Source organism: Pleurodeles waltl, chromosome 2_2, assembly GCF_031143425.1.
Source record: "Pleurodeles waltl isolate 20211129_DDA chromosome 2_2, aPleWal1.hap1.20221129, whole genome shotgun sequence".
NCBI lineage: Eukaryota > Metazoa > Chordata > Amphibia > Caudata > Salamandridae > Pleurodeles > Pleurodeles waltl.
The window spans coordinates 215497656-215523082 of NC_090439.1; the positions used below are offsets into that span (position 1 = coordinate 215497656).

A 25427-nucleotide genomic window follows, 5' to 3' on the forward strand; every position below is an offset into this window, starting at 1 on the left:
GTATGCCTAGAATCCCTACGATTTTGGAACAAAAGGATGCAAATTTGGCATGGGTAGCTTATGTGAACCAAAAGTTATGAGGGTCTAAGCCTGAACAGCCCCAGATAGTCAAAAAAAGGCCTGGCACCTGAGGGGGGAAAAGGCCTGGCAGCGAAGGGGTCAATAGCCGGTTTATTTCTTTTTAGGGTCGAGCCTGCGTCGCATGCGCTTGCGCATCCATATTGCTTGCAAGATGCTTTAGTAGTTAGAAAAGGGCTCGAAGCCCCGTCAATGTCACGTCAGTGTCTTTCATTGGTTCTTGGGCTTGCCTTTTAAAATCTGCTCGCTTTCATTAGTGGAAGGCATGTATACGTCATGCCTTTTCCGGTGGTTAGCCCTCCTCGAGCGCAGCGACCAAGTACTGAAAACATACGAGGCTTGCTGTTTTCCGTCCTATTTGTTTACTACTTTTTATCTTTGTTTGCAGCGCGATCTCGCTTGGCAGAAGTTGAGCGCTTTGCATGACATAGACCCTGTTACATAGTTAATTGCACTTTTGCTGGTTATGTAGATAATTGCACTTTTGCCGATAGGTTTCACTATGATTGAGCTCTAGCAGTGCGATCGCGCTCTTTTTTTCTATTTAATGTGGCAAGAAAAGTCTGGTTGGAAGTTTACAACTGCTAATAGCTCTACCTCGGAGAAATTCCCAGGCTGAGTTTGGTTCAGAAAAAAAATTTGTGCGATCCTCATGTCTTTTTTTCAGTTTGGCCGGGAATAGCCAGGAATAACAGGGAATATTGAGCGTTCAACTTCCAGAGTCTGTTTTTCACTGCAAGGAATGGAAAGCAGTGCAAATTAGTTTGCATCACTCAGCGCGCCTCCTTTGTTGAGGTGTTGCAGTGACTACATCGTTGGCCATACTCGTTTTCAAAGTGAAGCTTCCTCTCAGGCTACAAGCTGCCCTGACTAGGCTAGACAGCAAGATATGTGCCTAGAATCACTCCCTGTTTCACTGAGCCTATGTTGTCTAATGTCAAGCCACCTTCTGTCTTGTGGCTACGCACAGAATGGAGCAGCATCAGCCCACAGTCGTTTATCTGACGCTCATGATATACACTGACTCCAGTCATTGAAGAGTACACCTTTAGTAGGGAGGGCCAGCAGGCATACTAGCCTAATCCTGGTAGAAAGGCTTCTGCCCCACAGATATATGCCAAGTGCCACCAATCATTGCCCTAGCCTGACATGGGATGGTCGTCACCAATATTAAAAGCTATAGCACTTTGGATGGAAGCGAGCACTTATCTTCTGCCCCACTCACAAAACCGATGTAGAATACCTTTCACAGGACTCTGGGTGAATCTGAGGAGCAGGGAACACAGCTGGCATGACAGTAATTATAGTCAGGGGTGCGGTGGCCCAGTTGCGCGCTAGTGAATTTTGACTTTGCAGCACCCGCTTTGAATGTTGAACCTATGATTATTGTGCTCCTTCTTGTGATTGTAGAGCAGTCTTGCTCAGATGTGATTGGTTCTATCAGAGTGCCTGGGCCGGTTGCCATAGTAATGTGTGTATGCCCCTCCCCTTTTACTCCCAGATGGGCTGCCTTGATACTCAGGATGCTCCTGCTCACCGTGCAGAACCACGCATCTTTGGCCCATGGCCTTTCATGATAGCAGTGCTAACTTGTGAAGTGTGGTCCTTCTCCCACACTACACATAACCTCTTTCTCAACGGATCCATCAACAAGGAGTTGCGGCTTGTCCCACAGGGCCTCAGGCTTGGCAAACGCACCACTGGAGTGTATTTATAGAGCCGCATAATGACTGATAGGAGCATGGTTGGAAGCCCAGAGCTTGTATTGGCTTATTGCTATTGGCGACATGCAGTAAGTATTATGTCAACAATGCCCTACTGTTACCATGGGAAGGTTTTGATGGGTCGTGAAGACAATTTTATATTAAAAAGAGTTTAAATCTTTCCTAAGACAGCCTTTAAAAACACACAGTTGAGTTAAAGCTCTGGCCTCGACAATCACAAATAACATGCTTTACAAAGCTCATTTTTTATAGGGGCTGACGACCAGTGTTACTGTGGAACTGAGCGATACTCTTTTTATCGACCTTAAAAAAATGAGAGGTTGATAACAACACTGTGTTGGTTTTACTTGAGTTCAGACCTGTACCTGCAGATTACTCACAGATGTTCTGTACATGGCTAAACTGGACACCAAATAAAGTACTTGAACAAATATTCACACCAGCCCGTTCTTTCCTGATTCTTTCTTCCCAGTCTTTCCAATCAGTCCCTCTTCCCCCTCTGTGTCTGCTGCTATAAACCCAGAGGAGCTGGAGACAAGCGGCAGCCTCAAACTTCACAAAGCAACCTCTCCGGTGAGCTTTCCGCAAAGCACTGTGCTGGTGCGGCATACAGTAGAAATAGTGCTTGCACAGCTTTCTCAACCAGAGAATGAAAAGTAAAACCGTACTTGACATAAGCGAGATGATTCAAAGTGCCCTAGCCGCCATGAGCATGAGCACGGAGGAGAGACACAAAAGGAAAAAGAAGTTTGCTCACAGTCAAACATATCAGAAGTCATACAATTATCCATGTAACAGGGTCAGTTTCCAAGGCGGTAACAAAACCTCCCTAAGGCGGGACAAACATAAAGCATTTACCAATGATAACAAAGGGTTTTTGAAAGGCAAGCCCATGAACGAGTGAAAGTGATTGGCCTGAGGTAGGCATGGTTAGAAGCCCACAATACATATAACCGGTCAAAGCGCTTGTGCTCTCGACCTAAAAATAAGCCTCTGCTGTGGTGATCAATGCCACCTTTCAAATATCCTACTGTTCTATGTCCAAGGTCAAGAAAGAGGGGGTACCTCGGGGTTCTGCTAGAAATCTTTCGCGAGTGTGCATTATTTTAAAATACAAAGCACCTTACCCTCTAGCCGGTAAGTCCAGGAATAAGTCTTGTCCCACAGCTCACGCTGCAGGGCAATTCAGTGACTAGCCCATATTCAGAAAATGCAAAGTGTTTAGCTAGCCAGTGGCATGCCGGTGAAACATGTTGGTTTTCCTGACTTCTACATTATACATCCATAAGAAACAACTGCCTTATGTCACCTTGGATAATACTGAGTTCTTTCTATCACAAACAAATCAAGGATGCACTTGTTTGACATAAGGACCTACGAAATTCAATTCAAAGGACACTTGCAAGAGCATGTGGATCCGATTCTGTAATTCTTATGTTAGTAAGTACAGGAAAAATATCAAATACAATGCATTGCAGTTAGAAACAATAATTGATTGAAATGTTTGCCTCACTGTCGACTACACTTCTGGTGCTGGTAAGCTCAGAACAAATGGATTTAATAACGCCAGTAAGTTACACTGGACATGTGAGATCTGTTGCAAATGTATTATCTTCTGGACCCGAAATGTAGGTGTGCGCCCATCAAGTGCTACAGTAATTTTTAAAACCAATGATGGTAGTAAAACCGGATCAATAAAGACATGTCAAGAAGATATCAAAAGTTCTAAATGTCACTTCCAACCTGTTTATTCTCAGCTTCTGATGCTAGTGCATACCACACGTGGTCCACATTCGGAAGAATGGACTTTTAGCATTCTGTCCTTAAATCTCACACAGGCAATGCTGATGTATGGACTGCCTGGGAAAACAAAAGGTTGTGTGCCTGGGGTGTGTTCTTAGTTTTTACTGAAAACATTACCTAAATCAAAATGTTCGAGTCCAGTACTACGAAAGTGTGATATGTTTGCAACACGTGAAACCTAATATCCGGTCAGCCTGGATCTTTTAAGTGTGCTGTGTATAAGTCAATCCAACTCAAGTTTCACCCTATAAACGACAGGACAGGATGGGAAACTAGTTTTGGCTTTTTAATAGATTTAAGAAGTACATTTTTGCACACTTTACTGTGATGGCTGTGTTTAAAATGAGAAAAAAAATCAGAAGGAAGTCGTAGGGCGTTGGGGCAAGATATGCTGCTGATTTAATAAACAAATGTGATTTCATATAGTTACCGACTGTAAGATGGAGATGTGCATTACTTGGGAGCGTGGAGGGGCTTTATAGGCGAGCACGTTCGTTTGCGATAGGAGGTGCATTCAATCCTTATATTTTTAACACTCAATCCGATTTTGCTTCATGTGCGAAGAAACATTAAGGAAACCCATTGTGAAAAAGCCCAGGAGCCAGGATATATATTTAATGACCAACTGTTGGGCTTTTAAATTTGATGTGAGCCAGTCGGAGCTGTCTGCATTCTGTAGCCAAGCCACACTGACACAATGTCCTACACTGCAAACACCTAAAGTGTTTACTTCAACATTCATCTTTAGAGTGATCAGAATCTACACAGTTGTGATCCCAGAGTGTTTTTGTCATGAGGATGCGACGCACCCTATAGAGTTGAATGTTTTGAGGGGTGGTTGGGTAGCGCATCAGCTGTGGGGAACATTCACGAGTGAACATTTTGTTCTCCACTCTGAGAAAAGAGAACCCGTCATGCTCGCAGTGAGTGAGGCACAAAACTGCTGTTGCTGGACACCCCATCCCTACCGGCTGCATTCCTCATCACTGCTTGGCGGAAGGCTCTGCTAGATGGTAGGCCCGCATGCTCACCTGATCTAAGCCAGTTTTTTTTTTGTATATAATGTGTCAGAAACAGCACGGGCAAGCCAGTGAGCCCCACTGCTGCTCCCCAACCGGGTCCTAAATGGGCGCCAGTCACTTCACCTCTCATTTTCCCGGGCTCAGGGCTCACAGCCTCCACTACTCACAGTATTACCAGGCCAGGCTGTCAGATCCAATCAGCAGAGGAGCCATCACCCTCATGTGACCCATCACCATGCCTGTTGGAGAAGTGTTTTCAGTCACCCCCACTACTTTAAAAAGCAGTTACGGCAATGGCAGCTATAGGCATCTGAGCAAACACATATGGATGCTTGCGAAAAGACGTACATCTGACCTTTCACGTAGGGTTTAAATGTGTGCACTATTTGTGTGTTCAGTAAAATTTAAGCGCTCACATGTTGATTTTAGTTTGCTGTCTTTCTGCTCTGGCGCTCGGAATGACCTAGATAACATACCGAGCTGCATACCACCTCCTTAATAAACAAGTAATGAAATAAAAAAATGGAGGTGGGCGAGTCATGGCGAATGAAATAAAGGCGCAGCCGGCGTATGTAAACAAAGCGCAGTGTGCTGCGCTATAATAATTAAAACAAGCATTTGGAATGCAAAAGTCTTGTGTTTGCTGGAGTTAGAGCTCATAGCTTTGTTACTTACTTACTGGACTTTTATTGCCACACAGACTGAAAATAACAAGATGAAGAGAGCGAGCTGTCCCTGGAAAAGCCCCCCTCTGATGTTGGTTTATGTTTACAGAGGGAGCTAGTGGGGAGGAGGGAATGAACACACACCCATAGTGCAAGGCAAACAGGCCAATACTGAAAGAAAAAGTCCCCTTCAGAAGAGTTAAACAGGACATAGCGTAATTACTCAGTACTTTCTGCTGCTCCCAAAGTGAAAAAAGGCAGGACAAAGAGGCAGAACTCACCACTAGCAAGCAAGGATTTTTGAAGGATACTGCAACTAACAAATCAAAACGCTGGAACTCACTCTATTGTATACTTTAGTATACAGCAGGCCGAACGCTAATGCTCGACCTAAAAATGCATGGGGGGATAAATTGTCAATTCGGCCTTTGTGAAGGGCATTTATTATCGTGCGTGAATTTTTAACCCTCATAAATCAGACCACTCAGTGTGGTACTTTTCATTGGACTCCCGAAATCCAGTTTTGCAGATCAAAAAAACAGGGCCCTTTTTAGGTAGAACATAGCAGCGCGCAAGCACTGCTCCTTTTGACATGTGGAGATCTATTGTGTGGGCTGGAACCATACCCATTTTACGCCCTTCACGTCCATTCGTTCCTGGGCTTGCATTGCAAAAAATCCCTTGATTTCGTTAGTAAATGCTTTACGCTTGTCCAGCCTTGAGGCTTTTTTGTTATGCCTTGGAGACCGACCCCGTTACGTGGATTACTGGACGATCGGCCATATATTTTTGTGTAGGCACACTCCTTTTTTGGGTCGAGCATAGCAGCGCGCATGTGCTGCTTTTCTGACGTGTTGGTATGTATTTGGGTTTTTAACAATCGGCTCGGGAATGTGAAACTGTTTTAATTTAAATTTTCAATTTATGTGGCAAGAAAACTCTGGTTAGGAGTTTATTACGCGAATAGCTCTAACTCGAAAAAATGCGAGACCTGCTGCATTGCAAATGCTTGCTTAGGGATTGCTGCTCTTTGATGCCTGGCCCTCTCATAAAGATTTGGTAGCATCTAATAATTGCCCCATCACATTCATTTGTTTTACTTGGCTTACAAAAGCGTAAATTTGACATTGTTATCTTGACAACTAAGTAAAGGTGCATGCACATAAGCTTATTTAATATGCAACAAAACACTTTCCCTTAGTCAAAAGTATCTGCTATATAAAGATTTTGCTGAGTATGCATTTTAAGTTCACCACTTTGTAAGCAAGCTTAATCTTTGGGCTCTTTTATATAGCACTCTTCTTTAACCGCTTCTGTGCCGCGGACGTAATGGTTACGTCCTGCGGCACAGTGCTCCTGTGCCGAGGACGTAACCATTACGTCCTCGGCCTGGAGCCCGGAGGGAGCACTATCGCTCCCTCCGTAGGGTTCCCTCCCACCCCCCTAAGGCAGGGATGGAAGCGGAAGCCATTCCCATTCCACCCCCGACCCCACTGACCCCACCAGTGACGTCTGGTGACGTCGGTGCGCAAATGCGCGCTGATCTCATCAGATGCCACTTCCAAAGCATTTCTCTTCCGATCATGTGATGGGGGCCTGAGAGGCCTCAAAGGGAAGGAAAGGAATTTCCTTCCCTTTGAAGTCTCTCGGAGCATTTCAAAATTTGAAATGCCCACTAGACACCAGGGATTTCTTTCAAAATTGAAACTGGCATGAGGGGAGCGACCCCCTTGGGCAAGGGTCTCCCCCAGGGGGGCAATATGGGGGGGGTAGAATCCACTAGGCGCCAGGGGTCTTTTTTTTTTTTTTTGTATTTGTTTTGTTTTTTAGTTGGGGAGCGACCCCTTAGGCAAGGGTCGGTCCATAGGGGGCAAATTATATTTAGGCCATTTCATTTCAGCTTATTTTTATGAGGCCAGTCTGGGGGCACAAACCACTAGACACCAGGGAGTTTTTATTTTTATTTTTGTACGTCAAATTCATGGAAGGGGAGCGACCCCTTAGGCAAGGGTCGCTCCCCGGGAGGGCAAATTTATTTTAGGCCATTAGATCGGCCTATTGTTATTAGGCTGATCTGCCCCCGGGGGGACAGAAACCTCTAGGCGCCAGGGCATTTTTTTTTTTTATTTTTTTTTTTTAGGCAAGGGTCGCTCCCCTGGGGGGCAAATTTATTTTAGGCCATTTCTGCCCCCCCAGGGGGGCAGAATCCACTAGGTGCCAGGGATAATTTTGTTGTTGTTGTTTTTTATGTGCTTCTTTTGTTTTTGTTTTTAGTTGGGGAGCGACCCCTTAGGCAAGGGTCGCTCCCTAGGGGGCAAATTATATTTGGGCCATTTCTGCCCCACATGGGGGCAGATTGGCCTATTTTTATGAGGCCAGTCTACCCCAAGGGGGGCAGAAACCACTAGACACCAGGGATTTTTTTTTTACGCCAAATTCACAGAAGGGGAGTGACCCCTTAGGCAAGGGTCACTCCCCGGGGTGGGGGCAAATTTATTTTAGGCCATTTCTGCCCCCCCCAGGGCAGATCGGCCTATTGTTATTAGGCCGATCCTAGGCGCCAGGGATAATTTTTTTGTTTTGTTTTTTAGAGTTGGGGAGCGACCCCTCAGCCAAGGGTCGCTCCCCTTGAGGGCACATTGTATTTAGACTATTTCTGCCCCCCTTGGGAGCAGATCGGCCGATTTTTGTTAGGTCAATCCACTAGGCACCGGGGATCTTTTTTTTTTTGCGCCAATGTCACGGAAGGGGAGCGGCCCCTTAGGCAAGGGTCGCTCCTCTGGGGGGGTGAGGGGGCAAATTTATTTTAGACCATTTCTGCCCCCAATGGGGGCAGATCAGCCTATTGTTACTAGGCCGATCTGTCCTCAGGGGGGTCAGAAGCCTCTAGGTGCCAGGGATAATTTTTTTTTTTTTTTTAGAGGTGGGGAGCGACCCCTTAGCCAAGGGTCGCTCCCCTAGGTGGGGGGAGGAATTTATTTTAGGCCATTTCTGCCCCCCCCCCTGTCCCGAGGGCAGATCGGCCTTGGCAGAAGCCTCTAGTCGCCAGGTATAATTTTTTTGTTGTTTTTTTAGAGGTCCCGACCCCTTAGCCAAGGGTCGCTCCCCTGGGGGGCACATTGTATTTAGACTATTATTTTTGTTAGGTCAATCTGCCCCCAAGAGGGTCAGAAACCTCTAGGCACTGGGGATATTTTTGTTTTGCGCCAAGGGGTGTGGGGGGGCGGGGGTCAAATTTATTTTAGGCCGTTTCTGCCCCCCCCGGAGGCAGATCGGCCTATTCTCACTAGGCCAACCTACCCCCAGGTGGGGCAGAAGCCTCTAAGCGCCAGGGACAAGGCTCGCTTCCCAGGGGAGGGGGGCAACTTTATTTTAGGCCTTTTCTGCCCCCCCCCGGGGGCAGATCTGCCTATTGTTATTTAGCCGATCTGCCCCCAGGTGTGGCAGAAACCTCTAGGCGCCAGGGCTAAATATATATATATATTTTTTGTTTTTTAGAGGTGGGGAGCGATCCCTTTGTCAAGGGTCGTTCCCCTGGGGGAAAATTGTATTTAGACCATTTCTGCCTCCCTTGGGAGCAGATCAGCCAATTTTTGTTAGGCCAATCTGCCCCCATGGGGGCAGAAACCACTTAGGCACTGAGAATTGGTGTGTGTGTGTGTGTGTGTGTATACGTGTGTTTTCTTTAGGGAGCAGACCCTTTGGTAAGGGTCGGTCCCCATTGGGGCACATTACTGTTGGCCATATCTGCCCCCCATTGGCCATACCCCCACCCCAAATAAATGGGGCCAAAGTTGTTCTGCCAGTGGGCACACCCCAGGGGGGCAGAAAGTCTACTAGATGCCAGGGAATTTACAAAAAAACAAAAAATATTGGGGTGGTGGCTACCAACCATTGTGGGCCTGGTTACGCCCCCACCTCAACTGAAGGGGGTAACAGTCTTTCAGCTCTCCCCCACACTCTAAAACATCTTATCCCACAGCAAGCAAGAAGACATTTGATTATTTTGGGTTTTAGTTTTACATTTGGGCCATGAGAGCTTGGCTTACTATCAAAATCGTCCCACTTGGAATGGAGAGGGCTGCACTTTATGGACTTTGGGACGCTGCCATGTAGAAAAATCCACAAGACCTAGACACATCTGAAAACTAAACATCTGGGTGATTCCAGGGTGGTGTGTTTCACATGCACCCGCACCATTTTTGTACCCACAATACCCTGCAAACCTCCAACTTTGCTGGAAATCACACATTTTTCCCACGTTTTTGTGATGGAACCTTCTGGAATCTGCAGGAATCCACAAAATTCCTACCACGCAGCATTGTCTCATCTATACTGATAAAAATTCTGCTGCACCTTTCAGCCTAAAAATGTTTTTTGGCAAAATGCCCTTTTGGGCCCCCTTTGGTTCCCCCTCAATATCAACATGTTTTTGGCTCTTCCCTTTCACAAGCACTTGGCCCACCTACACAAAGGAGGTATAGTTTTTACCGGGAGACTGAGGGGAACATTGGGTGGTATGAAATGTGTCCCAGTGCGGTGATCCCACACAGAAATGTGAGAAAAATTTGATTTTTTTAAAGCTAAATTTGCGGTTTGCTGAGGATTCTGGGTAAGAAAACACAGGGGGATCCTCGCAAGTCACACCTCACTGGGCTCCCTCGGTGTCTAGTTTTCGGATATGTCTGGGTTTGGTAGGATTCCCTAGAAGGCTGCTGAGCCCAGGACCAAAACGCAGGTGCCCCCCGCAAAAACAGGTAGTTTTGTATTTGATCATTTTTATGTGTCCAGATAGTGTTTTGGGGCATTTCCTTTCGCGGGCAGTAGGCCCACCCACAAAAGTGAGGTACCATTTTTATCGGGAGACTTGGGGGAACGCTGGGTGGAAGAAAATTCGTGGCTGCTCTCTGATTCCATAACTTTCAGTCATCAAAATGAGAGGAAAAGGTGTTTTTTTGGCCAAATTTTGAGGTTTGCAAAGGATTCTGGGTAACAGAACCTGGTCAGAGCCCCTCAAGTCACCCCATCTTGGATTCCCCTAGGTGTCTAGTTTTCAAAACTGCACAGGTTTGCTAGGTTTCCCTAGGTGCTGGCTGAGCTAGAGGCCAAAATCCACAGCTAGGTGCTTTGCAAAAAACAGCTCTGTTTTCTCTGTGAAAATGTGATGTGTCCACGTTGTGTTTTGGGGCATTTCCTGTAGCGGGTGCTAGGCCTATCCACGCAAGTGAAGTACCATTTGTATCGGGAGACGTGGGAGAACACAGAATAGCAAAACAAGTGTTATTGCCCCTTGTCTTTCTCTACATTTTTTCCTTCTAAATGTAAGACAGTGTGTAAAAAAGACGTCTATTTGAGCAATGCCCTGTAATTCACATGCTAGTATGGGCAACCCGGAATTCAGAGATGTGTAAATAACCACTGCTTCTCAACATTTTATCTTGTGGCCATTTTGGAAATACAAAGGTTTTCTTGATAGCTATTTTTCACTTTTTATATTTCAGCAAATGAATTGTTTATATCGGGTATAGAATAAAAACCCATTGCAAGGTGCAGCTCATTTATTGGCTCTGGGTACCCTACAAGCCCTATATATCCCCGCAACCAGAAGAGTCCAGCTGACGTAACGGTATATTGCTTTAAAAAATTTGACATCGCATGGAAAAAGTTAGAGTAAAACGTGGAGAAAATGGCTGTTTTTTTCACCTCAATTTCAATATTGTTTTATTTCAGCTGTTATTTTCTGTAGGAAATACTTGTAGGATCTACACAAATGACCCTTTGCTGAATTCAGAATTTCGTCTACTTTTCAGAAATGTTTAGGTTTCTAGGATCCAGCATTGGTTTCTCACCTATTTCGGTCACTAACTGGAAGGAAGCACTAAAAATAGTAAAAATGTGGTATGGCCCAGTAAAATGTTGAAATTGTATTGAAAAATGGGGTTTTCTAGTTCAAGCCTGCCTGTTCCTGAAAGCTGGAAAGATGGTGCTCTTGCCACCGCAAACCCTTTGTTGATGCCATTTTCAGGGGAAAAACCACGAGCCGCCTTCTGCAGCCCTTTTTTCCAATTTTTTTAAAAAAAAAACAAATTTTCACTGTATTTTGGCTAATTTCTTGGTCTCCTTCAGGGGAACCCGCAAAGTCTGGGTACCTCTAGAATCCCTATGATGTTGGGAAAAAAGGATGCAAATTTGGCGTGGGTAGCTTATGTGAACAAAAAGTTATGAGGGCCTAAATGCGAACTGCCCCAAATAGCCAAAAAAAGGCTCGGCACAGGAGGGGAAAAGGCCTGGCAGCGAAGGGATTAAGAGTACACTTTTTCTCCGGTAAAGCAGTGCCTTCTGTGGAAAAGCCTGTCTAACGCTATTATTGTTGTAGGCCAAGATGATGCTTCACTATGGATTTTTTATTAAGAAAGCTGGGAGGAACACAAAAAATAGCCCAATTAACAATTCCCCTAACTAAAAGCTAGACTTAGTGACTTTGCTGGTTTACTATTGATAGCAAACGTGCCAGAATCGGATCAGCAAACACCACCTCCATTTGACACTCTCTCTTGTTTATAATATTAGCACTGTGAGTGGTCTCTTTTAACATCTTATACCAGCATGAAGTAAAGCATTTATAATCTACATCCTTCAGGGAGAAGACGTGAGGTAAGTCCCAACTCCACGTGAATATTCTGTACGATGGAATCAGAAGGAAGACAGAGCAATTGCTTCAAACATTCACTTCTCAAGGGGCTCAAATAGATTCTATCACACAGCACAGTTACCTCGGCCACACATTGTAATTGTAATGGCTTTACCCAGAAAGGCTTCCAACCAGACGGCCTACTGAGATCACAGGCTCTAGCATTTTCTGTATTTTAATATTCACGGTATTGTGTAAAATATGTAATCATCATTGTTAGATTGATTAATTTTGGGATCAATTTTGAAACATTTAATATTTACTTTGTTTTTTTAATTTATTTGCAATTTTTTCATTGCTGAATATATTTCCTTTACTTGACTTTTTTTTCAAAAAGTAACCCCGAAATATGCTTTGTCATTTATTTGTGAAAAGATACATTTTGTCTTCAATGTATCACTTAGGAAGAGCTATTCAAAATATATGATTTTAAAGAGAATACCCATGAAGGACGACTAAGATTTCAATAATAATATCATAGATGTTTAATACATGTGCTGCGTTTGTACATACCGAATGTTCTTAACGTCTCTGATTGCAACAGACATACATTGACTAGCGGCTAAAGCAGTCTTCATGCTGTGGTGGTTCCAGTGGATCTTTAATAAAGCAGCTATACCCCTGGCCTGTTCAAATTGCATTTGTAGTTCAGATTTCACTCCCTAACGTCCTTTAAATTTTTTTCAGTGAAAATGTTGATGACTTAAAGTGAAGAATGTGCACAGTAAGGTTCAATAATATGACTTTGAGATGAAGAATGATAACCTTATTTTACTGAAAATGTTGGTGGCGTGACTAGGCGCAGAGTGATTTGTGTGCACCGAACTAAGGTCTCCATGTACGATCTTTTGTTTTGCAACTTGCAATTTGTGATCCATTTACAAATCTAAAAATTGTGAGTCGCAGAACAAAATGTACAACAGTGTGAATCACAGTTTGCGATTCCCAAATGGGATACAAGGGACTTGCATCATTAATATTCATGAGGCAGTTTGCAATTTGCAACCTATTTGGGAATGGCCAGACTCACAAGATTTGGTGGCCTGCTGGGGTCAGCAGACCACACAGTCTGTGACTGCTTTTCAATTAAGGAAAACGGGATGCATTTCAAAAAGAAAAATGAAATGTTTTCATTGCGTGCTCTGAAACAGTATTTTCGCATGCATTCACAAAGGGGAAAGGGGTCCCTTGGAGATAAGTTAGCAGACGGATTACTCTGTCACAAATGTGACGGATATCCCCTCTGCCGTATTACGATTTCCTTAGGATAAAATGGAATCATAATACGGCGGACGGGATATCCATCACGGTTGTGACTGAGTAACCCCATTTGCCAAACTCTAAATCAGGCACTTAGTTGCAGGACTTTTGCCCTCCTAACACAATCAGGAAGTGATATCTCAAAGAATCCTCTGCGACTGCAGATGGTGATGCATTGAATGTTTTTAAAATATGCTAGCATTATTATAATTCAAATTGATTTGAATGCAGGTGTGCTATCAATGCCATAAACTTATTGTGCATCTTGAATCTTGCAATTTGAGATGCGTATCAATACATTGCAAATGTGTTTTTACCAGTCGCGGCTCGCAGGGGATTAAAGGGGTGGGGCGGCACGTGGCAGAGGGAGGTGGGGGGGGGAATAATAGTAAAATTAAAAACAGTAGTAAAAATACAATCTTACCTGCCTCGCTCCTTCTTCCTGGTCACAGAAGGCACAGGCTCTCAGCCTGCCCTGAGGCCAATTGTAACGCTGCATGAAAGCCCAGTCAGGGCGCTCCCAGACAGACTAGAAGCCTCTGCCTGCCCTCTCCAGCGCGTCAACACAATGCCGGGCTGGAGAGAGCACAGTGCGCCTATGTGTTTGGCTGGCCCGAGACGGCTGGCCAAACCCACATGCACACTGAGGGGAGTGCATAGTGCACTCCCCTCGGCCCTGTCATCCCACATGGCCCCACCCCTTTAACAAGAAGCGATAACAAACATAGTTTATTATCGTTTTGTTGTTAATGGTTTGCTGCAGCTGGCATGGGTGGAGGGGAGGTGATACTCCTCAGCCATAGTGGAGGAGCCGCCCCTGGTTTTTACACTAGTAATTTAAACTTTGTTTGTATAATGCTGGTTGGCTTTCTGGAAGCACTTTAAACACAGATGAATGTAGTCAGTTTTGAAAATGTATAATATAATACTCATCATCTGAATTCCCATTCTTTGTCAGAACTATTTCAACTCTGAAAAATGTAAAGGGTGATTATTGTGCCAACCGGTTCCATAAAGTAATTAATTATTGGATGTACTTATTTCAGTTAGTCATGTGAAAAGCGTTTACAACATTTGATTAATTTGATCAAATTTATTCTAAATTGAGCACAATAATTAGTTCTGATTGTTCCTATTATTTGTCTTTGCTGAAGTTTCTATAATGTTACCCAGATTTCAAGAATGCTCGTTGTATGTACTAAATGGGGTTCTCATTTTCTTTTTGCTTAATGCATTGATTCTCCACACAGGCGGGCCCAGGACAGAGTAAAAGGAAAGGTGTTTAATTATGATTAACCAAAAATGTGTTGGACAGCAAGTTTTGATTGTTGAACTCATACATTCACTTACGATCTCCATGACTCCATGACTGGCACATCCTATCCGTGCAGCCTGACAATAATGAGTACAAAGAACGCGTGACCCCCTAAATCTGCTACTTGCTTGCATATTCTACCAGCTTATGTCACCCCTACTCTATATATACAGGAATTACGCTACTTTCTAAGGGCCACACCATCAAAAACCTTCCCTTGTTTTCAGGGGGTATTTGCTGGGTTCCACTTGCCATTGTTTTACAGATTGGATTGAAAGTTGTATAGTTTATACTTGCAAATGTTTTGGCCTCACCACTACCTGATAAGATCGTTTGTTAACCTGTTTTTATTTTTTTTAAGTACATGCAGTGGTTAGGTAAAAATCATGTTTACTGTCTCGGACCCAAAGAAATGTTTTCTACTCTAACAATGCATTGGCTTTTTAGAGATCATGAAGGACCTTCACGTATAACTCTGTTTCTGTGACTTCGGTTGCCTCCTGTTTTGTCACTTGATCAGGGTGTCTTAATAGATATTCAGCAGGATTTTAGGACCCTGGTCGTTAATTGATTATTCATGCAATTGAAAAAAAAACATCTATCTGATGAGAAGGTTGTGATAACAATACTCAGAAGAATGGCATAAGAGGCTTATGGTCGATGCTGACACTGAAAGCTTGATCATAGAGATAGAGGATCTCTCCCACTGTGTCAATGTGGCCTCCTTATCAATATCTCAATTACTCAGCATTTTTTTCGTGTGTGGTTGATTATCTGCCCATTCGCTCCATGATGATCTTGGTCTCCTTCCAAGATCTTGGCTTGCACAAAAAATATTATTGCTCACATGGTGTTTTGAAATTCTTCTACAGCACTCGATGTTCCAAAGCTGACTCTTGTCTATTGGTATAAATCGAGGTGAACTGAAAACTAGTAATGTATCTAGAGGTGAGGTCTAGTAGAAGCTGGTGGTATAATTAGTTTAAGTTGACATTGAAAACTGATAGGAGCCATTCTCTTCTGCCACTAGGCCAACAACTGGGGGAGGGGGTTAAATGCCATTCCCGTTTGATTGTTACATTTGGATGGTGCATAGTCATGGAAATGCACACTTCTTTCTGTTGTCTTGGACCTTTAGCAATCACCATGGGTGAGACTCATAGGGTTAGACCATCAACCCACTCCATTACATCAGATTTTTTTGAGCTTCCTCTGTTCAGCTTCACTTTAGGCTTCAAATGAAATGGCACTCTAGGTTTGCAGCTCTGTCGGTTGCACTGACTGATCAACGTGCGGGTTCAGATTCCTGTGTTTCAGGCACGTGCCTTTGAAGAGATTTTTGATTTCGGTCAGCAAACTGTTGATATTAGATACATGGATGCCTTATGCAAATCTTATGAATTTGAGTTGTTCAGCTGTATGACAGATCAGCAGTATGCCTAATCTTTATTGTGTGACGTATATTAATGCTACTATCGACTGATATTCTCATAGGTCACTAGTGAAAAGGCCACACAAAGTCGAGTGTCTTTTTGCCATTAGCAGATATCTTGACCTTCATGGGTTTTAGTTTTTGCAGAGATCTGAGGCATGTGTACTGGCCTCATGCCATTACGTTGACAGAGGCTCCTGTTTCAATCAGAGCAGTTATTTACATTTAGGCTGAGGTTGACTGCTTTGTCCCTTGCTCCATGGTATTGTATCGTCTCCTTAAGGTAATTTTCCAGGACATCAGCAATGTTCAATGCCTTTGTTGTAGGATTCTTTGCACTGGGAGTCGACCAACACACCTTAATAAAATGATTCAGTTTGCTGCAGTCTGCACTATTCTTCCCTTGGGCTAGGCTTTTGCTTGTGAGTGGAAAACTTCCCCCACAGTTTGACAAGACTTTTCCTTTTTCATATGTGATGTGGATTTTGGTTGTGTTATCTTGATGACTAAGTTTATGGGGACCCTTTTGCTGAGGACTATGTTCCCCAGTGTTCTGTGTGGCTACGGAGGCCCTGCCATCACTGCCGCACCTGCTGGAGAACATCCCAAGTGCTATAAAGTGAATTTATATCACCCCCGGCATGGGAGACTTTTGCCAGGGACTACGTGTCAGTGTTCTGTGGGGCTAAGGAGGCCATGCCATCGCTGCTGCATCTGCTGGAGATCATCTTGAGTGCTATAAAGTGCATTTCTAACAACCACGGTCCGGAAGACGTTTGCTGGGGAATACGTGTCCCAGTGTTTTGTGGGGCTAGGGAGGCCCTGCCATCACTGCTGCATCTGTGGGGATCATCTTGAGCACTATAAAGTGCATTTCTAACACCCGCGGTGCAGCACATGCCCGGGTCAAGGGCATGCCCATCAGCACCTGAATGAGGCCTTGCTGAGCCATCCTCCTTGGCTTCGCTGCTGGCTGTTCCAAATTTTGATGCACGCACGCCCCAAAAAGCACTGTTGTATATTTGTTGTAAAAGGAGTAAAAAAGAGGTTGTCGGGGGCCATTGATCTCAGCCATTATTCTTGAACTCTGCATTTACATCTTTGCCACAGGATAAGAAACTGAAAAGTATCTCTGCAGACACTGGGGGTTCGCAGTTAGGTGCAGCCCAATAGGACTCTTCCCTTACTGGCCTCTCTAAGTCATCAATTTTTTCCTCCCTAACTACAGTGGCAGGGGCAATTAATGATGAAATTAGCACATGAGGAGAGGTTGGGTATTCGTTCTGCCCCACTGTATCAATAGAAACTTCCACAGTTATTCCTGTGGAAACTCCCATGATCGGCCTTGGTGCCATAAGCCAAAGTGTTGTAGAAGGGTCTAGCTCATCCCAGCCGGGTACTCCCACAACTGTTACCACTGATATTGATCTACATGAGATGGAGGTTGGGGCTAGGAATTCTCCTGTGGACTGTGCCCCTCAGTACCAAAACGTAAAAAAAGTCAAAAGGGCAGAAATAGCTACTTTGCAGGCTGGAACTCAGACCAGTGGCAGACTGGTTCAGCAGCCAATCACAGATGGTAAAGGCCAGAGACTGCTCAGCGACCACATTGCAAATGCCAGTCTTGGTGAGTTTGCCCCAATGGTGCAGTCCATGATAGAGGCAACAGTCGGTAAATTCTTAGACAAACTTTCATCAATTGAGGCCAGTTTAAATAAGTTATAACAATCGGTTATCAAAAGGCCCAATTATAGACACTGTGAGTCTTGCTCGTGAAGGGTTGGGGCAGGTGGGTGCAAAGACTGTGAGGGAGTCAGTATTGTTCTCCACAGGTATATATTGCTCATTTAAATTAAAAGATAGTACCTTAATGCCACTACTCACCCACCCACCCAGTATATAGGAATTTTTGATAGCTCAAATTATGCAGCCTTGCACCCATAGGCACCTTGAGTTTTTTTTTTTTTTTTTTTTTTTTTTTTTAAATCTGTTTATTAAACATTATGCACACACAACAATCCGTTTTGCTATTGGTAATTTTTCGATCTGTTTACACACATTTATAAGGTAGTACAGCGCGGTTGCGCAATGCAGTGCCAAAAATACCATTGAAGACTGCGCAACCAATTAACTGAAGTCACACCTAAACACCGCAAACATCACACCTGATACTGGCTACACCAGTTGTAGGGTGAGAGGGGATAAGGGGAAGATCAGACTATTATGTATGGAGGTCCGGGCATCACTACTGAGATGTGAGTTGTGAGGATAGGGTAGGGCGTGGAGTCATTCTAGGGGTAAGCGAAACAAGGCACGGAATGTATGAGGGCGTGGCCCCGGCGGAAGCATCCAGAAGTGCAACAACATTGCATTGGGGGGGGGATATGAGGAGGTTAATGTAAAGGGTAGGTGAAGATGGGGCAACTGAGGATAACGTGTTATAGTTATTAAACCGTAGGATAATGCCTATACCATTACTGATTTTAGGGGGGGGTATGTGTCATCCCTATTTTCGATCGCTACCACAAAAGTGTCCCAGACTTCGGGGCCATCCTGTATTAGGCCTTTGTATTGTAGTAAGCGTAGTGTCTGAGCTTCGGCTTGTGAGCGGCTGTGCAAGTCGCGAAGCCAGGCAGAATGAGATGGTACTTGTGGGGCTTTCCAGTGCGTGGCTATTAGGCGTTTGAAGACAACAAACGCTAGGTCAATAAATCTATGTAAATGTTTAGCGCCTTTGGCGCGTTGACGTATGCCAAGTAAACAAGAGTCTGGGGTGGGCAACAGAGTATGGGATGAAATGTCTGCTGTGGTATCTGTAACCCGATGCCAAGTCTAGTTTATGGAGTGACAGCTCCAGACCATGTGGTAAAAGTCAGCTGCTGGAGTAGCGCATCTAGGACATGTTGGGTTTGCGCTCGGGTATATTCTTTGAATGCGGGCCGGGGATAAGTATGAGTGGTGAATATAATTGAATTGGGTATACCGCAGACGGGGATTGTGGGATATTGACTTAATCATTGTGAGAGCCGCCACCCAAGTTTTTTGCGGTAATGGTGCAGGGAGGGCGGAGTCCTAGCGTGCTTTAGCGAGCGGTAAGGCAGAGCAGACTTCAGCTAGCAGTACTTGATATAGTTTAGTTATGATGCCTTTTGTGTTACCTGTGGTGAGGATAACGGTGAGTAGTTGGGATTCGGGTGGTTCATAGTTGCCAGATCCCCAGAGGTTGTTAAGTAGCCGTTTAATGGCGCTATACGTCAAAAAGGCTCCTGTGTGCATAACCCCAGCGGTCACTAGGTCCGCGAAGGTGCGCATTTTGGAGCTAGAGTAGTAGTCGCCTATATTTAGTGTACTTATGCTCCGCGCATCGTGGTTTAATGATAGTATTTGGGTGCTCGGCAACTGGAACAGTGGTAACAGAGGGGAATAAGTAGGTAATGGGGTCTCACTTTGCACGTATCTGCGCCAGCAGAAACGAGCTGCGTCTAGCAATATAAGTTTTGAGGGTAGGCGTTTAGGACCGGATAACCGGGAGGACAGTAACTTTTGCGGGGCCATATATGACTGCAGCATTATATATTCAGGAGAGGGAGTTTCCTTGAACCATATAGATACCCACATCAGCTGAGAGGCTGCATAATATCTTTCGAAGTTGGGCATGCCCAGACCGCCTGCCTCTTGCGGATATTGTTTTGTAGCTAACGCTACCCTGCGTCTATCCCTACCCCAGAGTAAGTCAGTTAATAATGAGTGCAATTTATTAAAAAACGAACGTGGTAAACATAGCGGGAGGGCGGTAAAAAAATATATAAACCTTGGGAGGATGTGCATTTTGGGTATCGCTGCCCGACCCATGGGGGATAAGGGGAGCGAGCCCCAGAACGACATTGAGTTGCGAGTAGAACTGAGTGCCCTATCAATATTGCCTTCTTTCAGGTCGGCAATAGAATGATAAATTATGTATCCCGAGATACTTAAAGGTATTGTGTGACCATGGGAGTTGATATTGCGGTAATGTCATGTGAAGGTCTGTTGGTAAAGAGGTAAGAGGAAATATACTTGATTTGGACCAATTGACGTGTAGACCCGAAGCCAGAGCAAAGGAGTCAAGCATTAACAGCACCCCAGCCATGGAGATGGAGTGATTGCGCAGGTATATCAGGGCATCATCTGCGTATAGGGATATAATATGATGTGTGTTAGATTCGTTGATGCCCCATAGATGTGCGTAGCTGCGTAGCTTAATTGCTAGTGGTTCCATGGCTATAGCGAATAGTAAAGGGGATAATGGGCAACCCTGTCTGGTACCTCTGCCTATGGGGAACGCCTCAGAGATAGCACGTCCGTTTTTGACTCGGGCTGTGGGTTTAGTGTAAAGCGTTTTGATCCATCGGAGGAAACCAAGGCCAGATCCAATCACTTTGAGTGTACGTAGAAGGTAATCCCAGCTCAACGTATCAAACGCTTTTTCAGTGTCTAGGGAGAGGGCTACAGCTTTTGGTTCTGTGTTACTGTGCATTATATGGAGCAGTCTTCTGATGTTTAAAAAGGTGCTTCTCCCTGGAATAAAGCCAGACTGATCCGAGTGTATTAAGCTTGCTAAGTGAGGAAGTAACCTATTTGCCAATATTTTCCCCAATAGTTCACAGTCTGTGTTGAGAAGAGAGAGCGGCCTGTATGATTTGACGTCGAGAGGGTCGCAGCCTGCCTTCGGGAGGGCAACTATTAAAGCTTTGCGCATGGAGTCTGGTAATAGCAATTTATTACGCGCCTCATTAAATACCTCCGTGAGTGGCTGCAGAAGATGAGTAGCGTGGGAGTTAAAGTACTCTACCGGTAGGCCATCTGAGCCAGGGGTTTTGCTACGTGCCATTTGCGTTAGCGCTGAGCGCAATTCTTCTATAGTTATGGGACCGTCTAAAGTGGCGGCATTGTCAGGAATATGTTGGTTTTGGGAGACAAGTGATAATATATCAGTTAGTTGCAGCTCCGATGGGGGGGAGGAGGTGTATATAAGGCACAGTAGTATGTAGAGAAGGCATCGTTGATTTCTGATTGAGTGTTGACAATGACGCCGGAGCTCAACCGTATCGCACCAATGGGTGATGATTGCGAGGGTTGGCGGGCAGCCTGATCTATCACCCTCAGCGTGTTGTCGTGCCATGTAGTGTCTGTAATTGTGCTTACACAGTCTAGTTTCTGCTTCTCTATGGGCAGCTTTAAGCGAATTCAGTGCTACTAGCGAGGCCCCACCACTTGAAACCTCAATCTCCGCTTTGCGGAGTTTAACCTCCAGACCTTGCAGTTCTTTAGTGAGTGTCTTCTTTATCCCCACTGTGGCTGCAAGGCAGTGGCCACGTATCACCGCCTTGTGGGCGTCCCACTCTATAGCGCGCGATACGATTGTGTTTTTATTTAGTGAAAAATAATCAGCCAGTTGTTTGGACATTTCTGCCTGGAAGGGGGGGTCTAAGAGAGCTTCCGACTGCAATCGCCATGTTGGTATGCGAGTGTGCATGTGGCCCCAGGTCATTATTGCGCTAAGCGGGTTATGATCTGATATAGTGCGTGCCAAATATTTGGTTTTGCACATTTTCTGGACTACGGTTGCGGACACAAAGATCATATCTATTCTGGTATGCAATTTATGTACTGGGGAGTAATAAGAGTATTCGCGGTGGGTAGGGTGACCCATCCTCCAAATGTCTCTTAAATCGTTATGAGAGGCCCATTTTGCTAAAGCTTGAGAGGCACGGTTGGATGGAGCCGCGACAAGAGGGGGGAATGAGCGGTCTATTTGAGTATCTAGAACGCCATTAAACTCGCCCCCCCAAATGCACTCTAATGTGGGGTCACTGAGACTGCCAGTGGTAAGCGTATTCAGGAAATCGCGTTGGTTTGAGTTCGGGGAGTATAGCGCTACCAGCGCTAAAGGGGACCCGTCAAGGACGCCTTCTAGTATCACATGTCTACCGTATGGGTCGCATTGAGTGCGAGATGTAGTAAATGGGACCCCTGGGGCAATCCAGATCGCCACACTGCGAGCAAAGGAAGAGGAAGTGGTGCCATGTAATTGTCCTTTCCATTTTAAGCGTGTGTTTTCTAATGTGGATTTAGAGAGGTGTGTCTCTTGTAGCAGGGCAATGTGTACCTGATGTCTTTTAAGAAATGTATGAATCCTTTGCCGCTTTTGCGGTGTTGCCATACCTTTAATGTTCCATGTGAGTATCTTATAATTCAAGATTCCCTGTTGAGTTTGAGGGGCCATAATGCACTTATAAATGTAACCGAACCGGAGAAATGTTTGTCCCTCAGCCCTATTTTGGAAATATTGCATCAATTACCCTCCAGGGCTAGCCAGGTAGTGTCCTCAGTATTATTAAATGTAAACCTATTGATGTGGTATATGTGGGGTAAGCATATGCAATTATATTTGCGATTGAGTAGTGTGTGACTAAAGCTATAACCCCCCCAAAAAATGCACTCAAAAACAATATAAAACATCAACAGAAATAATGAAAAAATTAAAACCATACCGGCAGTTGTCGGCATGAGAGAACAGTCCATATGGAGCATGGGGGGTGCCGAAGAGCGTTAGTTCAAAGTGATGAGATTACCCTGCCGAGTTGCTCATTGTGCGGAGTTCACCGCCCAGGACCGCAAGCAGGCAGCGCGCTGCGTCAAAGGATCCGTGGTGCCGCCAGGCTGCTCCCAAGCAACCGGGGGGAGGGAAGTTCTGTTATTGTATGTGAAGAGCAGGGGTGAGTAGAGCTCAGTTGGCTTAACAAATATCGTCTGCTGTGCGCGGCGTTAGAGTGGGACCCAGTGCGGATTCCGCCGAGTCAGAGGTAAGATCCTGGTCCGGTTCCCCGTCAGTTTGAGTAGACAAGGCATTTGGTGATGTATTAACGAATCTAGATGTGGCCTGCAGGAGAAGGGAGCGTTCAGTTTGTAACTGTTCAGGTGAGGGTTTAGCGCCTTGTTTTTTACGTTGCTTCCGCCTTGTCTTGGGGGAAGACCAACTGTTACCTGGAGTATTTATGTCTATCGGGTCGGCAAAGCCTTTGGCGTGCAGCCAGGTCCAGGCATCTTCCGGTGTAGTAAAGAAAAGTACACAGGTGTCATCTTGTACTCGGAGTCTGGCTGGGAACATCAGCGCATACTTGATGTTATGCTTATGAAGGCATTCTTTAACCCCATAGAAAGAGCTCCGTTTCCTCTGGACTTCTACTGTGAAGTCTGGATAAGCAGTGATCACTGCATTTTCAAAGCGCAGTGGGCCAGATTTGCGAAATAACTGTAGAATGAGGTCTCTGTCACGGTAATTAAGGAGTCTCGCTATCAGCGGGCGAGGCTGTGAGCCAGGTGGAGGGGGTCTGCCCGGGACCCTGTGGGCGCGTTCGACAGAGAAGAACTTCGGAATGTTGTTCTATGAATAATTCTGTGCTGGGGCCTTCGACCCGCTCAGGAAATCCCACCAAACGTATGTTGTTGCGCCGAGACCTGCTCTCTGCATCTTCAGCTCTGCGTTTTAAGAGGTCCACCTCTGTTGTTAAATGTGATAATTGCGATTGGAAATCCTTCACAGTCCGGGGTAGGGTTGCAGAGTCTTTCTCTAGTTCGGACACCCTGTCAGCTAGTGCATGTTGATCAGTGCGGAGTATGTTAAGGTCTTCTGTCACCGAGCCTATTTTGGCTTCTAGGGTGGACTTGGTGTCTAGGATGGCTTGCAGTATCTTCTCAAACTGCGATGTGTGCGATTGTAATGTAAGGTCCATCTTCTGCCAAGCCAATTGCATGGTAGCTTGGGCGTGGGGGGGGGGGTGCTGAGGTCCATTTTACCCGGAGGTGCACATGGGGTTTTTGGTTTGACCATTTGATAAATACGATTACGGGTGGGCCCAGACAGAGTAGAACCAGTTGGAGGCGATGCGGGTGGAGTGATCAAGAAAGCAAGTTGTGGCGCAGTGAGGATACCGTTCCGGGTAGCTTTGTGTAACAATTGAAGGCCAAAAGTAAATATACTAGCGTCTGCAGGGTAGTATGCAGAGTGTGGGAGACGCTTCCCACGCTTCCGGGTCAGATGTTCAGGGATGTGATGGAAATACTATCTGATTAATACCTGGTGGGTAGAGGGGTGCTCTAATAGCTTGGTATGTGCTTGCCACCCACCCCAATTCCAAGCTGTTGATGGGCTAAGCGTGCTATACTGCTACAGCCATATGAAACGGTGATGCCCAAGAGCCCCACAAGGGTAGAGGGACAGCAGGATAGCTGGGAGTGTCACATACGGCCAGGTCAGGGATCGCACCTTAGATCAGTTCAGCATGGGTCCTGAAGGCAAACAACGCGGTAGTGGGTTGATGAGAAAATCTGCGCAAATTGAAGGCCTGTTGCGCTGCCACTATTAGTTTGCTACTCCGGCAGGTCTACACCAGGTATGTAACTACGGCCTCAAGCCACGGGGCATAACAGGACTCCAGACGCGCCCCCTCTTGATGGCGACAACCCCACATGGAGGTTGTTGATGTGCAGAGTACAAGCCCGTTCTCGCAGGCCATTTAGCGCGGGGCACAGCACGGCTGAATGCAAGCACCCACCTCAGGCATAATCAGCAGGGCTGAATCACTTGCGACACGGCCTCTAGGCCGGTCCTGAATCCGTCCCCCAATGTAGATCCGCCTGTGGCAACTCGCGGAACCAGACTGTGAGTGTGTGGGCCGCAGACGCGGCCACGGACCCGGCCGCCCAGCAGGTAATGCGCCGCTCGCACAGCGGGCCCTTGATCCAATAAACCGGGACACAGTGATGGCAACCTCACATGGAGGTTGGCGGGAGGAGTGCACCGCAGCCCGGTCCGGCAGGCATCTGCTGGTGGAGTGTTGCACTGCGGAGGGGCGGCCCCACCCAGCACCGCTACTCCAGGGCGTAGTTTTGGATTCCGTCCGACGCCGGCTTTATCAGCCGGGCTGATGTTCACACGACACGGCCTGCGGGCTGGTTGCAAGTGCAGCGTTTAGAGCAGGTCCGCGAGGCGGCCCGCGGCCACCCGAGCTCCCAGGCCGCAGTCACGGGCACAGCCGCCCAGCAAATTCGCTTGCAGCATGCGAAGCGGGCGCGGTGTCCAGCTTGCAGTCACAGTCCCCAGCGCGGGTCCAGGACAGCAGGTTTGGGCGATGCCGGACGCCTTTGAGTGGGGCACAGGCACCGCAGACAGGATGTTTGTTCGGGCCAGGGATCGGAGCTGCAGTTTATGCTGCCGCTCCGGTCGCCATGTTGGCCACGCCCCCGGTACCTTGAGTTGTTAACGCACCAGGAGGACCCTGGGTATAGTACAGCTGTTAAGCCGTCGCGGGGGAGTGTTGGGTGCTGTAAGTAACAGTAAACAAAGCAGAACCTCCTCACGTATTGTTTTAAACTTCCCACCTGCATCTGCGCCT

General features: G+C 45.9%; 1 protein-coding gene across 1 annotated transcript in view; it reads left to right on the forward strand.

Moving 5' to 3' along the window:
• FSIP2 (fibrous sheath interacting protein 2) overlaps positions 1-25427 on the forward strand; it is a 168861-nt gene that overhangs the window by 73147 nt on the left and 70287 nt on the right. The window lies entirely within an intron of this gene.